The following is a 12656-nucleotide window of genomic DNA, read 5'->3' on the forward strand; positions in this document are numbered from 1 at the left end:
CTGTTTGAAACACTCACACATAGAGAAGAGCGTAGACGGGAGGATTATCTCAGTATGCATTAATAACAACCTTAAAATTGTAAATGTATACGCGCCTTCTGGATCGCAAAACAGACAGAGTAGAGAGCACTTCTTTAGGCACACCTTAGCATATCATCTGCGAGTGCCGCATGAGCAATTGATAATTGCAGGGGATTTCAATTGTGTAATTAACGAAAAAGACGCAACACGGGTTTCGAATAATAGTGCTGCACTTAAAAACGCTATACAACATCTGCAACTTTATGATACATGGAACCTTTTAAAAAATAACGTGGAATTTACGTATTTTTCGCATAACTCTGCATCCCGTATAGACCGAATTTATGTATCTAGTAATTTAAAAACCGAACTTGCCTCTGCAGAAATGCACAGTGTCTCATTTAGTGATCACAAGGCATATGCAATTAGAATTAGAATTACAAGCAAAAATTATCCTTTAACTTCGCACAAGTTATGGACTTTCAAGAAAAATATTGTTAATGATGCTACAAAAAATGAATTCAAGGAAAAGTGGATGTTTTGGACAAGGCACAAAAAAAACTTCCCAACATGGATAGATTGGTGGGTTACATTCGCTAAACCCAAAATCAAAAAATATTTTTTATGGGAAAGGAGCTTATTTTTCAAAGAATTTAACGCAACATACAACCAACTAGAAAAAGATTTAGATCAATCCTATACAAAATATCTAGATAGTCCACAAGAACGTAGCAATATCAATAGAAAAAAAGCAAAAATGATATCTTTGCAAAGAAAAATCACAGAACAATACATAAAACCAAGCAATTACTATATCTGTGGTGAAAGTTTGTCAACAATTCACTTGAATGAACGAAGGAGAAAACGTACATTAATCAATAATATAGTCGATGATCATGGAACTTTACTAGAAACGCCAAAGCAAGTACATGATTATATAGTTATGCACTTTGAAAATTTACTCTCGATGGAAGATCCAATCCAAGAGTCTCAATATTCTTGTTTATCAAAGATACCTGATAACTGTGAATTTAACCGAACTATAACAAAAGAAATAACTACAAAGGACATTTACAACACAATATTAAGATCATCAAAAAATCGTAGTCCTGGGAGAGATGGACTGACAACTGAATTTTACATAATTTTTTTGATGTAATACATAAAGAACTAAATTTGATAATCAATGAAGCTCTATGTAAAAATATTCCGGATAAATTCACGGAAGGTATTGTAGTCCTTGTTCGGAAAAACAATCTACAGAAGAAGGATATAGAAGCTTTTCGACCTATAACATTATTGAACACCGACTTTAAAATACTTAATAGAATAATGAAAACAAGGATCACAAAAGTTATAGATGAACACAACATACTTACAAACTCTCAAAAAAGTAGTAATAAGGACAATAATATTTTTCAAGCCCTCTTATCGATTAAAGATAAAATTCTAGAAATTAACAACAAAAAGAAAATTGGGAAACTCATCTCCTTTGATCTTTCCAAGGCATTTGATAGAGTAAATCACAGCTTTTTGTATAAAACAATGCAAGCAATAGGATTTAACCCAAGCTTGATTACATTCATTAAGAAAATAAATGCATGCACATATTCTAGACTCTATATTAACGGAAGCCTATCAAAAAAAATCCCGATCAAAAAGTCAGTGAGGCAAGGAGATCCACTTGCGATGCATTTGTTTGTGTTATACTTACACCCCTTACTGGAAAAATTAGAATCAGTGTGTAACGAATGTGACGACATCATAAACGCATATGCTGATGACATTTCTATCATAACAACAAAACAAGAGACAATTAATGACATCAGGAAAATATTTATGGAATATCAATCAGTATCAGGAGCTAAATTAAGCACCGAAAAAACAAAAGGTCTGGACATCGGTTATTTCATAGAGCGCAACAAATTAAAAGTTCCTTGGATTAGCACAGAGTATCGCTTAAAAATTTTGGGAATAATTTTCACCAACTCGCTAAGATTAACAATCAAGTTAAATTGGGATAGAACCACACAAACATTTGCACAACTAATCAGACATCACAAACATAGAGATATCAACTTGCAACAGAGAGCCATATTATCAAACACATTCCTAACAGCTAAACTTTGGTACATAGGATCAATAATATCAGCAAACAAAAAACAAACAGCAACGCTCACATCCTTACTGGGTGAGTTCATGTGGCCTAAAGGTGGACTGAGGGTCAGCATGAATCAACTTGGGCTATCCAAAGCTAAAGGAGGTCTAAATCTGCTCCTACCAAGCATAAAGCTACCATCATTACTGATCAATAGACATCTTAAAGAAAAAACTAATATGCCTTTTACCTCTAAATTCTTGCTAAAAATAGAAAACCCTCCAAACATTCAATCAGTGCCCAAATTCTATCCATGTTTGCAAGTAATAACAAAAGAATGGGCTTATTTAACAGATGGAATAATTCAAAAACCCACAGCTAGACAAATTCATACAACTATTTTAGACTTTCTTCCACTTCCCCCTATACAACTAAAAAACAGCCAATCAGTGGAATGGAGAAAAGTATGGCGAAATTTGAACTGCAATAAGCTTAATTCTAATCAAAGAAGTACATATTATCTATTAGTAAATGAAAAAATAATTTGCGAAGAACTGAAATTCAAACAAAAATATAAAGAAATAACTGACCCACATTGTACTTTTTGTGGAAACAAAGACAATTATGAACACAAATTTAAAACATGCAAAAAAATTGAACAATACTGGAGGATGTTTTCAGAAATAGTAGTATTTTATAATATAAGGCTCCCTACATTTGTTGAAATGTTAAGACCAGAATTAAAAAATTTGAATTCAACAAAACGTGCGAAGGCTATGAGTCTATTCGTAAATTATATAGAACTTATAGAAAACAAACAGATATTTGAGGTATCGGATAAACATGAACTTAAAGCTTTGATAGGATAATTAGTAGATAAGAACCTTCTATTGTATTGTTTTAATAAAAAAAAAAAAAGTAGTCACGAAGGCAAAAATATTCATGCAATCTCTCTGGACACTTAAGGCCAGCGATGACTCGATATGGAACTTGGATACTGAGCTTCCAGAGCAGCTCCAGGAACAATGGCTATCATTTAAAAATGAGCTCAACTTACTTAACACAATACAAGTACAACGATGCGTTCTGCAAATGAAGCTACTAGCGTCCAATTACACATTTTTGCCGACGCATCCCAAACAACCCGCTGCGCAAATTCGAGCAGTTTCTAGCGCAGGAAATGTACCAAAATCTGCGCTAGCCAGCGCAGATTCTGACCCGTTCCCCGCGCGGGACTTCAGCGATTCCTGTGCAGGCCTGTGCCATCTGTTGGCGAAATGAACGAACTATTTTAGGCGGCGGAGCAAAAAAAAACGGTCAAAAAATTCAAAAATGTTTACGCCCATTTTTTCGTTCGCTTCTTTCGCTTCTCCCTCTCTCACCCTGCCTTGCCTTACTTGCGCTTTTGTCCGTGCCTTCCGCCGCCAGCTGATTGTGGTGTATGCGTTGATTCATATATGTGCATTGCGGTTGTGTATTGTTATTGGTGGGTGTTAGCATTTATTAATTTGTGTGTGACCTTGAGACGATGCGGGAGAAGCTGGTTGGGTTTGTTTGGGATTTAAAGTGTTATCGGTGTATTGATGGTTTATTTTATTTCGTGCCACTGCTGATGAGACCATTCGATGCCCCTGCCAATTGGGGGTAAAGAAGCCTATTTAAAACAAGCGTAGGAGAACGTCTAACACTAATCTAATATTTTTTAATTTGAACATGTTTGATGCTTCAACGACCTTCTAAGCATCATGTAGCACAATGTATAGTGGCAATAAAATATTTTTTTTAAACATGCCTAAATCTGTCTCGAGTTTTCGGGTCACGACACACACACACACACACAGCGCGGGGAAAGTGACCGTTCATTCTATCATGTCGCGATCCCCCTCCCCCCCCCCCGTCCGGCGCTAGGGATGAGGATGCTACAAGAAAGCTGAATCAGCCGTTCTACCGATGAGGTAGCCGTACTCGCTCGTGCGTGTGCGTGGGTTCGTAGGTGCGTTCTCGCGTGCGCGCGTTCGTAGGTGCGTTATCGCGTGCGCGCGTTCATAGGTACGTTATCGCGTGCGCGTTTTCGTGGGTGCGTGCTCGCGTGCGAGCGTACGTGCATGTGAGTGTGCGCGCGTACGTGCATGTGTGTGTGTGTGTGTGTGTGTGTGTGTGTGTGTTTGTGTGTTTGTGTGTGTGCGTGCGTTTGGAAACCCCAAAACAATTTGATTCTGATGCGTACATTTTCATCCGCTGCGGCTACAAAGTCCATGCATTTTCGATTTCGCTACCTGAGAGACAACACAACTATCGGATTGGCACCACCATCTTTGCAATCGGTTCTGCGAGCGAACGCAAGTGGAAACAAACTTTGAATTGAACTCATACAAAAGAGGATTCGGATTTTGTTTATTACGGTGCGCTTATGGTGCTGCACCTGTTCGTCCAGAATCTGGTGGCTTGTTGGTTTGTAGTCGTTTCCATGACGACGATTGCCGGCAATGCCTTGGAATGAGTTCGAATCGGTAGGTTCATGTTTTGGTCGATTGCATTCCATTGTTTTGTCGTGCCACCGCGGGACACCCGGCAGCAACAAAGTCAAGACAAACTCTTCCCCAGGTGTGCACTGTTATGCTAAGTTCTTATAATTGTTATTATTATTATTATTATCATTTTTATTATTATTATTATTATTGTCATTATGGCCTACGCGATCATACCGGCCTTTTCAGGACTTGAGTACCACGTAGCCGGATAGTCAGCTCTTGCTACGGCGGACGGTTCATACGCGGTTAGAACCCACGACGGGAATGCAGATGTGAGGAATGAGATGCCGCGGGATCGCTCCTATCCACCGGGCAACTTGCATACTGCCACACTGTCTCCTGCCCGATGCATACGCTGCAGGCAGGGATAAGGATGCACTCTACAATAAAAAAAAACACCGTCATGAACCAGCGGCGGATCTACCGGTAGGCGGACTAGGCGGTCGCCGAAGATCTCTATTATGTAGTATGGCGTATGTTTACAAGTGGACAGAGTATTAGCGACAAGGGCCCGCGAAAAGATGGTCGTTGGGGCCCGTGGCTGGAGAATCATTTGCCCCCCCCCCCCCCCTCCCCCCTCATGCTGGCAATAATTTTAGGGTCTGTGACCGATGATCATCGAGAGCCGGTCTCGTAGTACAGTCGTCAATTCGTACGGCTTAACAACATGCCCGTCATGGGTTCAATCCCCAAATAGACCGCGCCGTCATACGTGGGACTGACTATCCTGCTATGGGGGGAATCAATTAGTCACTGAAAGCCTAAGCCCACAAGTGGGTACAGGCAGGCCTTGACCGACATCGGTTGTTGAGCCAAAGAAAAAAAAACCCATGCGTGCATTTTGTAACCTTCCATTTAACCGAATGATCCCTTCTGCGTCGATAAATGGCTTATACCCTCTCAATGGATGACTGGGGAATTTCCTTCCTACTTGGGAGATAACTTAATTCCTTTTCAAAACATTGTTTCTGAGCTAGTCGACACAATACCCGCTCTGATCGCAAACGTTCTTCTGTGGTGAGGATTAGCGTCTCGTATTGAACTACTGAAGATCCATGCTGTTTTGACTCTCTCTTCGATCGCATTCGCACACCTTGTAGGCACCTTAAGCAGTAACCTACTATTAGACGAAGCTTAGCGAAAGATGAATAACGATTGAACGACCAGTCAACAAATGCCTCTTGATTAACTGAGGAGGCTATTAACTACACCTTCCTTTCTTCGCCTGTTGATATTGCTCTTGCTTCGGGCAATGTTGGCCATTTTTCTTCAGCTTCTGATAGCCAAGTAGGCCCCGACCACCAAAGCGCATTATTAATTAATCGCGATGGTTCACATCCTCTCGACACTAAATCGGCTGGATTGTCTACTCCAGGTACATGTCGCCAATTACATCCAGCGGTCAACAATTGGACCTTTGTCGTGCGATTGCCCACAAAAGTTTTCCACATATGATGAGGGGACTGGATCCAATGCCATGTTGTCATAGAATCAGTCCATAGGAAACACGGCCCTCCACGCAGCCTCCCCTTTCTTGAAAAGTCCCATAGACGGCTTCCTAACAGCGCTGCACACAACTCTAATCTCGCAATGGTCAAACGCTTTGCCAATGGAGCAACCTTGGATCGAGAGATCAGCAGCTGCACCTTCGCTGCTCCCGACGGGTCTACATTCCGCACATACAAACATGCACCATATCCACGCTCAGATGCATCACAAAATATATGGCACTCAATCGTCTCACTTGAGCACACCAACCGTGGAAGCTTTACATCTTGCAGCACATGAAGTTGGGTTGCAAAATTTGTCCATTCACGACTCAAGCCTTCCGGCAACTCTTTATTTCAAGGCCAAGAAATTCCATTAACATCTTTCAGCTTCCATAATTGCTGCATAAAGATTTTTGCCACCATTTTAACGGGGTCCACAAATCCCAGAGGATCGTACATCCTTGCGATCGCACCCATTACATTTCGTTTGGTAGCACTGGATGACAACATGATGCTAGGAACTCGTACTCTCATTATATCCGTCCTCGGCTCCCATATTACTCCTAATGTACTGACCATGCTTTCTCCCACATTTAATACATGCACATCTGTCTTGGCTAGATCTTCCTTTGGAATTCCCTTTAATGCTTCTACCATGTTTAAAACCCATTTCCGGAGCTTAAATCCTGCCTTTGCCAACATTTCGACCACGTCTTGTCGTATTAGTTTTGCTTGATCTGCAGATTCGGCACCCGAAATCAAATCATCAACATAGAAATCGTTGTACCATCGTTTTGACGCCGGAAATTCACTCACCATCTTCAAAGGCTCGCCTTAAAGTTCTTATTGCCCGTACCTGGCAATAAGAACTTTAAGGCGAGCCTTTAAAGATGGTGAGAGTGAATTGCGGTTCCATATGTGACAGTGTTTAGTTTAAATGTACCCACTGGCTCTGCCTCATGTGATCGCCTAAAAAAGCACTGCAGCTCTCGATCCTTCTCATCTATCAACACCCGCCGATACATTTTCTCCACATCGGCTACCATTGCTACTTTGTTCAATCGAAAGCGCAATAAAATAGAGATAAGATCGTCTTGCAATTGAGGTCCGGTCAACAAAATATCGTTGAAACACCTTCCACTGTCTGTTTTTCACGAAGCATCAAACACGACCCTGCACTTGGTAGTTGTGCTGTTTAGCTTCCATACGGCATGATGAGGTAAATAGTATTGTATACTCTGTTTGTTCCTCTCATCGGTTACCTTTGTCATGTGACCTAATTCAAGATATTCCATAAAATCCATAATATCCATAATCCATAATCCATAATATCCATAAAATTATGATATTCTTCGCTCAAGCATGTATCCCTCTTCATTTGCCGCTCTACTGCTCCGAATCGTTTTAGAGAAATTGATCATATGATTCTCCTATTTCCCTTTTATAGTTGTCCTTCTTTGGCAACTGTAGTATATATTTCCCATCTTCATTTCGTCGTGTTGTTTTATCATACCATTCTTCACATAGTTGCTCCTCTGTTGACAAAATCTTCACCTCAGGAATATCTTCCAATCTTACTAACCTTTCCATTGCAGCATTAAAATCATCATCTATCGCACATCCCGCAATGATTTCGTTGAAATTGTCCTCAATAGCTTCTGTCATGTTCCCGCTGACAATCCAGCCTAACTTTGTTTCGAGCAATCGATGAAGATATGACGCCAACCTTATTTTTCCTTCACCCTGCAACTCTGCAAACAAGCCGGCTCCTATTAGAATATCAATTCGCTTTGGCTTTTTAAACGTTGGATCTATACCTGAACTATACCTGATGGTATGTTCCATCGATTGACTTCTACCATTTGACTCTGATAGTCGGATGTAACCTTCGGTAACACCAAAAATTGCAATCCTGCTTGGAAATCGGAAACACGCGATCTAATGCTAGTAGAAACCATGCTGGTTGCAGTAACTGCCACTGCTTCAATTCCTAATAACGGTCTGGACATTCGCAATCTCTTCAATTTTAGTTGTTGTGCCAGTCGTTCAGTAATAAAGTTAGACTGCGAACCTTGGTCTAGCAACGCCCTAGCTGGTAACTCTTCATTATCACTTCCGCGAATCCACACCAGTGCTGTTAGTTACGCAATTAGTGCTAGGTGCTATCGAATTTGCACATTACCAGTGTCGTACGCAGCGTATTCCAATGCTGCGTTGGTTCTTCCAGCCGTTTCATTCCTTGAACTAGTCGTCGTGTTTCGTTAACAATTTTGGTTAATTCAGATGACGTTGCGGCACTCATCGGTTCCAGCTGGACAACCGCTTTAAACTATTCCCTTCGCAGCTGCTTATTGTCGTCGTATCTCTGCAACAGGATGTCCCAGGTTGACGCGTAGCTTTTCTCCTCCAGTGGCACATGCTCAAACTGTAATGCAGCTTCTCCCTTCAGCGAAGCTAAAAGATACTGAAGTTTGGATACATCCGGTAGCTCAGCCACATCATGCACTAATGACACAAAACAATCCTTATACGTTACCCACTGGCTAATGTTACCATCAAACGTCGGAAGTTCGAGTTTTGGTAAACGCATTTTAACACTCGCGGTAGTCGTATTCGCCATCGTGCTATTTGCGATCGGCTGCACACTTTCATCAGTCTTCAACAGATCCATGATAAACCCTCTCACACGGTGAAACTTTTTAAAGAAATTCCTTCTATCATTTCGCATCTGCACTTCATCTGCTTCTTCATCTTCAATAAGCAAATTTTCCCTCGCTTCTTCGTACGCATCCTTCGCTCCTTCTAATGCTTTCAATTGACTTTGTAGTTCTACCCGCTGTTCAGAATCTTTATAGTTGTCTACAAACCATCAACATGTTTTAGTGAATCACAAACAGCCGAACGATTTCTACCAAAACTTTCCACCCACGCTTACAAATTGTGACTGTACTTAACACAATTTCCAGATCCGGTTCGAAGGACCAAATGTTCTATAGCTCACAACTAATTTAATTTCGGATCGATCGGTTCACTACTAAACATCGCGGTGGTTACGTTAAGACTAATTTATTATACATATTTACAATTCACTTACACCTTAATCCTATTCTAATCCTAAGTCTATCACCAATATATACACGTTTTAGATCCGTCTAGCGGATTGCCTACTCATAGGCGCAAACATGCTCCATGGATTTGTGATATAAATATTCGATTCAACATAGTTTTCGAAATTCGTTAGCCCTTGTACTCAGTAGCCCAAGGATACTTCAGTATTTTTCGATATGAATTAGCTATACACGAAAGTTTGGAGGGGTAGATGATTGATCCCCTCAGCGTATGTCTCTTCCCGAAGGGCTGCGCTGGCTTCTTCCGTCTTGGCTCGCTGCAAGACTCTAAAAAGCCAACGAACGTAGGCCCTACGACGAGACTGAAGGTTAGAGGATAAGCCTTGCAAATCACCCTCGTAAAAACTTCACCGCAACGCACAGTCAACAAGAAGAAGTACCGTATCGGACCAATCGATTTAGACCCACGCAAGGAAAAAGGACTTACGATTGGAAGCTCGGGATATGGAACTGCAAAACCCTCTCATCGGATGTAAAGACCCGAATTGCGTTCGATGAGGTCTGGGCCCGCGGTTTCGAAATAGTAGCACTTCAGGAGGTATGCTGGAAAGGCGTGACGGTGCGCCAGTACCGTAGCAACTGCACGATCTACCAGAGCGGTGGAGAGACGCGCGAGCTCGGTACTGCGTTCATGGTGCCGGGTGCGATGCAGCAGAGAGTGATGGGGTGGTGGCCCGTGAACGAAGGGATATGCAGGTTGAGAATTCGTGTCAGATTCTTCATCCTGAGCAATATTAATGTGCATAGTACGCACCTTCGGAGCACCGATGACAAGAAGGAGGCTTTCTATACGCAGCTGGAGAGGGAGTACTACCGCTGTCCTAAACATAACGTGAAGGTCGTCTTCGGAGACCTTAATGCTCAGGTCGGACAGGAGGAGGCATATAAACCAACGATTGAAGCTTCAGCGTCCACCAGCTGACTAATGACAACGGCCTCAGGCTGATAAACTTTGCCTCCTCCAAGCATATGAGCATCCGCAGCACCTTCTTCCAGCATGCACGCCGTCATAGTTACACCTAGAGACACCCGAAGGGTGATTCAAAGTCCCAAATCGATATCGATCTGATTGACAGAAGGCACTTCTCGGATTGTATCGACGTTAAAACGTATGGAGAAACTCTCCGTGGTTAACAACCAACGAAGTCAGGCCACCCCAAGGCACAACCTGGACCGGTTGAAGTATGCTGATATGGCGGAGGGGTATGCGACAGCGCTCGGGGAAGCGCTACCAGCCGAGAACAACATCGCCGCGATGCCCCTCGCAGACCACTGGCGTATGGTGGAACAAGTCATCAGCACTGCAGCCGAACACAAGATCGGCCGCTTACCACGTAGAGAGAAAAAGGAATGGTTCGACGAAGACTGCAGACGAGCACTATCCGAGAAGAATGCAGCGCGCGCCCGCATGCTACGGCATGAAACCCATCAGAACGTGAAGATCTGAGGAAACAGCAAACCCTGCTCTTCCAGGCCAAGCAGCGCCGTTTTGAAGTCAGACAAACAGCTGCTGGAGCAGCTCTCTCAGTCGGGGGACACCCGATTGTTCTAAAGCCATCAGAGATTGAAGGAGGCACGGAGCGGGGTTGCTCCTAAAACCGCAATGTGCCGGGATGCGGAAGGAAATCTCCTGACGGACGAGCGGGATGTGATCGAAAGGTGGAAGTGCTATTACGAAGGACATCTGAATGGAGCAGAGGCAGGAGAGGCTGGTGCAAGTGGCAGAACAAGGCAACCACCACAGCAGCAGCACAGCAGTAACAACAGTGACAGCAACGGAACAGACGACGAGGTGCCCCCGCCATCTCTGGATGAGATTGCCAGCGCCATCAAGCAGCTTAAGAGCAATAAGTCTGCCGTCAGCGATGGACTGCCGGCCGAGCTCTTCAAGATGGAGCCGGAGAGGCTTACCGTCGAAATGCATCAGCTGATCGTGAATATAAATGTGTTACATAGACATAGAATGTAGATACATATTGAGTAAATGAATTACCCGTGCATAAAAAAAACTGACTTTAACAAACATTGAAGTGGCCGCTTCTGTAGATGTGTGGTTTAACCCACCAAACTGAGAGTTTTTTGGCTTTGTTCGATGCAACTGGATTTTTAGTACAGGAAATTGGTGGCGTTTTCGGTATCTTGGTTATTTGGGGTGTGAGCGATCGCTGAACGAAAGAAACAAACACAAGCACACGAAAGGATGATCGCGCATGGGCGCGAGCATTGAGAGAGCGCACCGTATATTTTGTATGGTACCCGTTCCCTCCCCTTTTTTTAAGCCTAGGAAATCTTCCATCGGGTTAACTCTAGGTTTTTACGCACACTATGTTAAAAATTACCCGCTCTTTGCCTGTAGGATGCCCAGTTCGGCATAAGGCGTAGGGGAGCACAGCGAACTCGATGGCTAGACCAGGTGAAGCGAGACCTGACGGATATCGGGTGTCTGCATGGATGGGAGGCTGCAGCCAGGGACCAAGCATCCTGGAGAATTGTTGTTGACCGGGCCATGTCACATCGACGTGCTCTATTGTGAGCAGGCTAACAAGAGAGAGAGAGAGAGAGGGAGAGGGAGAGAGAGAGAGGGAGAGAGAGAGAGGGAGAGAGAGAGAGGGAGAGAGAGAGAGAGAGAGAGAGAGAGATAGAGAAAGAGAGAGAGAGAAATATTTACTCACCAGAATGTTTTAAAATTAAGATAAAATTGTTGTGTATCCGTTTTGGTATGCAAACGCATCCGAAAATGTTCCTGCAACAAGTAAACATGAAACAAATCAATTTGTTTCTCAGGCAACAAAAATGTTCCAGCAACTTGAGTTTAACAGTTCGTCCATACAATTTGGTAAAAAATGTTCCCGCAACCTTTTCATAGAACTTAGCCTAATTAGACATTCTCCGCTGTGCAAAGCGACGGAAGAAATCATGGCGTTCGGAGAATTTTATCATGCCTTCTTTTTCCCTCCAACGGCAAATTTGTCAAGCAGCTCGTCGAGCTACCCGTTCCTGACTCCGCCTCATACCCCTAGAAGGTTTGGATGTGTTAGTGCGTCAGATGACCAATCGCTGTCAGCCATCGTCCGTGCTTTTCCCTCCATAGCGCGATCTCTTTCTCGCGTGTGGTCAATGCTCGCGAGCTGTTGTGGCGCCTAAAAATGCCGTTAACAAACATTGCGGCGATGGAGTTGCATTTTCACAAATCAAACCAAAAAAGCGCAATGAGTTTAAACGCAATGAGGATTCGATTAACGCTGCAATGTAAAAATGACTACGGAATCGCTAGCTCACGTTGCTGGGTTTTCGTTGCGCGCAGAACCCTAATTCGCATTTACACGTTCAGCCCGGCGCTGATTTTCATCAACTATCCCTTCCCTCCCTTCCCTCCCTTCCCTCCCTT

General features: G+C 43.1%; 1 long non-coding RNA gene across 1 annotated transcript; it reads right to left on the bottom strand.

Moving 5' to 3' along the window:
* Positions 1 to 9190: 9190 nt before the first annotated feature.
* On the bottom strand, positions 9191 to 12355 carry LOC133393639 (uncharacterized). Its single transcript, XR_009766298.1, has 2 exons — positions 11941 to 12355; positions 9191 to 11806 (listed from the first exon to the last, which is right to left on the bottom strand). It is a non-coding gene; the product is annotated as an uncharacterized LOC133393639 (long non-coding RNA).
* Positions 12356 to 12656: the final 301 nt, after the last annotated feature.

This window comes from Anopheles gambiae, chromosome 3 (assembly GCF_943734735.2).
Source record: "Anopheles gambiae chromosome 3, idAnoGambNW_F1_1, whole genome shotgun sequence".
NCBI classification, from domain to species: Eukaryota; Metazoa; Arthropoda; class Insecta; order Diptera; family Culicidae; genus Anopheles; species Anopheles gambiae.